The following is a 5,666-nucleotide window of genomic DNA, read 5'->3' as shown; positions in this document are numbered from 1 at the left end:
AAACGCACAATCGGCACAAGTTGTTTGGGGCCCCCAACACGGCGAGCGCCTACTCCGCCTACCGTTTGATCCGCCGCATATTGCACTAGTGTTGTTGGGTTCAGCAACATGAATGGATTATTAACTGAGGATATCTTCTATGATTACGACTTGGATTTGGATTTTTTTCCAACTATCCAACAATCATGAAAAGCTTTACATAGCAATGAAGCTTTACATACTTCTTGTAAGTTGAAACATAATTTGCAAGGAGTAAATTAAACATACAATTAATGGGATTCCAATACACCATACAAAAGTAGTTGAAGAAAGAATATACTGATTCAATTCACTCTTCTTATACATAGCTTCTCAGCTTTTTAAGACCTTCGAGGCTCTTTGAGACATTAATGATTTACAATATAGATACATTTTTTTTGTTGGTAATAGATATTGGTCCTTTGCGTAACAGATTTATGTAATAACTAGTGATGTCCACACTGATTCAGAATTAAGGTTTAGTTTATGTTAATTTAAATCTTCGAGGTGATTTATTAACTCCTTTGAGAGTTAACTCATTCACAGCAAATAATATTATACAAAAGTTATAATAAATCATGGCTGAGTTAACTGAGAATCCGCGACGACAATCAATTCAGGTGCCCCAGATCGTTAGCTAAAGGTTTGATGAGTGAGTTCAAGAGGTAAATCTTTGTTATAACTCACTCAAATTTAAATCCTGGGAGTGAGTAGCATTTTATCATTTTAGTGGCCTCTTCTATTTATTTTTGTGAAATACTGCCTTGATCAGAAACCATTTCTGCTATTGATTATCACTGAAATTTCTTTCACTAGATCTCAGGTAGCTTTCAAAAGCGCAAGTTTGAAGAGAAGATAGACGACCTCAACTGCTGATGGTGATCATTGCACACACAAAACATTCTGTGATCTTCACATACCGGAAAATTTCCATCAGAAATCGATACAGCATTGATACGAGCCTAGCCATACAACATATCTTTTACTCTCTTGGTCGATTTATAACGATTCTTCGAGCTGATCAAATGAAGATCACCACTGTACCACTGTATCTTGACCTGATCCGACCATCAGAAGCTCAGACCATATGGCTCATCTGCGTAGTCTAACCTAATGTCTGAGATCTTTACTTCCCAATAAGACATACTTTGCAAGCGAAGTAGCTCCGAGCAAGAGTTTTACCACCATTGATTCCGGAGTACCTCTGCTAATAAGATAATCATACACCGCAGGACCTTTCTGTGAAGATAAACGGCTTAACTGACACCATGTTTACGGACAACATTAGAGAGGTTATGCAAAGTGCGTCTCATTAGCGCCGGAATCTCCCATTGCTCTTCCGTCGATGTCAGGCGGTGCCTCACTTGAGTTCAACACCCCAGACGATTCCCTTCCGAGTTATTAACTGCATTCCGGCACACGATCGTCCACGAGCAACACGAGCTACCGCGTTGCATCCCCTTTCGCTTTCTACCAGCGCAAATCTGCCATGCCGGTGCATCGCTTCACCAACGGCGACGGTGCAAAAACAAGTGGCCGTGAGGTGCGAAAGGTCGCCCTAAGACAGGATGAGCGGTTGCGTTAGCGGGCCAACGTCGTCATGTGAAAGTGATTTAATTACCGTCGCTCCCGTACCATGGCCCGTCCCTTCGGTCAGCCCATATCGAAAAGCAGGCTTCCGTTCGGTGCCGCTGGATCGTTTTGTACTGCCGGTGATAAAGTGCAGCCTCCGCGATCGATAAATTTAATTTACTCCATCCTCCAACTGCAACATCGAAACGGTCGGATGTCGACCGATGCAGAGCAGAAGTTTCGAACCCGTACGGTGGAATGGCACAAGCTGTGCGTGAATTCATGCAAATTCCTGCACGCGCTGCAGCGTACGGACAACCGGTGCTGGACAGCATCTTCATTAGAAGCGTCATGTTTACAAGCAGTCATCGGTGCACACGCACTTGTTTTTGGTTTTTTTTTTTTGCTTGTGCGCAGATAAACACGCAAATGCCCCCGGGTCAGTAGCCGGTGTGACTCGTTTGTAGTTGCGGCTAGCGCGGCGTTGCATCCCAAAAACCGGCCACTGCTTTCCCTACCGGTGCATTCAAATTTCCCTCTCAAACTCGAGGATCTAGCGAGATCGGGCGAGGAAAGGCGATTATTAGACGACAGGAACTAATGTTATCGGCAGAGGCAATTAAATTCAATCAATCTCGTGCGTTGCCTTTCGCTGCCTCGTTACCTTTGCGCTTTGTGTCACCGGATGCGAAAATCCCAACCCAACTGGATCTGTGACCCTGTGTTGGAGAAACCGTTTCGGCTGCCGGCTCGATCCGATTTCCTCCGGGGGATCAAATATTGAAGAGGGTTAACATCGCGATCGGTACGGGATGGGGGTTTTGAAGTGTTGCAAGCGATGAAATTAGGGTTAGTAGGGTTGTGGATCCACCCGTACGTTATTGTGGAGGCTGAAAAAGGTTATAAAACTAATTTGAATCACTGATCGGAGATGGTTTGGGGTTGATTGATGTAGACGATAAACACACGGAACCCGGGATGGAAGTCGCTGCTAGCCGGTTAATTAGGAGCGAAAAATCCGAAACCGTTGGCAGATGAGTTTAACCGGAAGGGAAAGGTGGCATCAGCCCTGATGCATCTGCGGTAGGAGGTTTTTTTTGTCTTCAACTCGGACGAGAAGCGTGAAATATCAGACGAATGTTGATGAATGAGCTAATCGCGTCTAATGAGTTGGCGAATTTAGCAAAGTTGGTTAATGGATGTTCTAATCTAAATTATGTCTAAAAATGCCCAACGATTACTGATGTTTCTGATTTGGAATTCGTTTTGAAGCTTCAATTAAAATTTGATTACACGAGCCTACATTATTCTGCATTCATGCTCGATTTCACACTTCCACCAGTTGACCTCCATTCGGTGGAATTCGAAGCATTGACACTAATTTCTCCATTTCGTGTCAGTCACTCCGGTAGGTGTAGGTTCCTGTTTGTCGCAGAGCGAGGCCAGGGCTGTAATCATCCGTGCTCGTTCCACACGGTGAGGATGCAGCGGGAGCTAATCATCTTCGCCCAGTGTGGGGTTTAACATATGCTGAAAGGTGTGCAAAGCTCATCATTCCCACCCATCCGTACGGGCCGGCGCAGACCGGCTCGACCTCTGCCCAACGACTCGAACGAAATGATCATCGCAGTGATCGCAAACAAAGCATAAACACACATACAACTCGCCTACAAAAAAAAAATAAAGAAACGTAACCCCTTGCCCAGCACGATCGGCAATGAAAGTGACAAGAAAGGAAAAGTTTTTCTCGGCTGGCTCTCCACTCGACAGCTCATCCTTGCCAAAGCATTCCAAAACCGTCCGCGCAGACGCTCTCCCGTACGATACGCGGGATGCAAGATTAAGGAAACCGAACGCTCGTACGTGGCCGGCCAGCCACGACCGGTGGACGATGAAAGTGGCCAGGGATGAAAGCGTATTTTCGCAAAAGTTCCTGTGCCGTGTCAAGCAGCCTGCTCAATGTGCCATTGCCTTTTTGCCCGGTTCGGTTCGGAAATTAACCCTGCGGGCATGGTGAGTGACCTATTTCCCGGCATCGTATCGTATCGTTTTGCGCGTATCATCGAGTTTTGGGGGATGGTTTTGCTTACCCCATCGCGTCGTCTGGCGTATGGAGACGCCTTTTCACCGTTGTGCGGACGTTCGTCACGGCGAATCGATTGTAAAGTTATGCGGTTTTGTTGTTTTTTTTTATGTGTGTGTTGTTTTAGCAATGCACAGCGTCAGGGCGGTGGTAAAGTCGACGTTTCCTTACCGGTTTTTCGTTGGGGCGGTTTCGATTTTTGCTGCTGCTGCTGCTGCTGCTGCTGTTACCATCAACAGGCGGCGTTCACCGGTGATAACTGAAAGTTTTTGGCAATGTGGACGAAAGTTCAATGATCTGGTGTCGCCCTTTTTAGCATATCGGGACATTCCGCAGCATGATCGGGACGTTTTGTGGATTTAAGAAAAAAATTAAGTGGACGAAGATAAAAGAAACTTGTTTATCAGTATGAAAGAAAGGTTTATGACATGGTACAATTAATTACATAAAAAGGATAATATTTTCAACAGTTGTATTGCATAGCGAGGTAATTAAAATATATGATATAAGTAACAGGCAGGACAAAAGTCCATAATTGAAAGTAATGCTCTGAAAAACACAATAATTTGTGCATTAAGCAAATGGACAAATTTCATCGATTTTTCATACGAGTTCCCTGCAGCCTATAGGAGAACTCGGCACTGTTTTACGTTTTATAGCTATCGTACTATTCAGTGCCAAAATTTGACAACGTTATCACTGAATTTGTAAAGGCAACTATCAAAATAGTAAAGGCCACTACCAACTCCTTTTGAATATTTATTCAAACACCAAGTGTCACGATGAATCGAAGAAAATTATCATAGTAAAACTTTTCGTATTTATTGACCAAATTATCTGATTTCTGGTTTACATTTCATTAACTTAGGAGAGTGTCAAGTATTAGTCTTCAGTGATCATCACGGCCATCAGAGCGTAGCGGATTTGAAACGAGGAAGATCGAAGGCATAGTGATCAATGCGTTCTCTCTGCAAGTTGACAAACTATCGAAGAAATACCTGGAAGAAATACCTTTTCTTAATGCTTATTTCGCACAGGATTCAAGCTTACTTTATTGCAATCTTGAATACATTTTATTTTGTCGTCATACAATGTTTATCTAAATTTTTTTCTTAAAGCATACATTAAACCCGCCAACTTCTATGAAATCCAAACGCACTTTCCCTGCTCGTCTATCACACTCTTTAGCACGATTCAGCTACCTATGGCTAACGTCTCTATTAGAGCGTACAAGCGCAAATCTTGGATCATAAATTGACATGTAAATCGTCATCTGGCGCACCGCGATCAGGGATGCAGCGATAAAAAATCAGTTCACCGACCTGCCGCCCAAGCGATCATCCGTAAGCTAATAGCCTTCGCAGCGGAAAACCAATCATTTGTCGAGCGGTGAGTATCGTCGCTTCGGGTGATGTTGCACTGTTGCATTACGCGGGTGCGCCCCGTTTTGCATCATCGCGGGGTGAAACTACCAATCGTTGATCCTTCGCTAACTCGGGGTGCTAACAGATGAGACACCCCCATCCCCATCCAGAATAGCGATCGGAGAGAAAGCCTTAAAGGGCGTCCATCGGTACGCGATAAGAGAGAGAGAGAGAGAGAGAGAGAGAGAGAGAGAGAGAGAGAGAGAGAGACGGGGGGTGGAAAGAAGCCGTATGCTACGATGGGTGCTCAATAAATACGTCGAAACCGAGTGTGATACGGTCGGAGGAGTCGGCCTGGGATAACAACTTTCACCAGCAACGCAACGGGGCAGTGGCCACCCGATCCGAGCCGGGCGCATAAAGCAGATAAAATTATTTATTGATCTGCTGCTGGTGCGGATGGTGAACGGGCCGAGGAGACACCCGATGGAAGTCCTGCCGGTACCGGGGCAATGGCGAAGGTGATGCGTTTCTCGCGTGGATTATGGTGCCGATTGAATCGCTACTTTGAACAATCTTCAATGTGCACATTGGCATCCATCAATCCAAATTTCTCCCTCACCAACAGG

Source organism: Anopheles moucheti, chromosome 2 (genome assembly GCF_943734755.1).
Source record: "Anopheles moucheti chromosome 2, idAnoMoucSN_F20_07, whole genome shotgun sequence".
Lineage (NCBI taxonomy): Eukaryota > Metazoa > Arthropoda > Insecta > Diptera > Culicidae > Anopheles > Anopheles moucheti.
The sequence above is the reverse complement of the archived record's forward strand: the minus strand, read 5'-3'. Positions refer to the sequence as shown.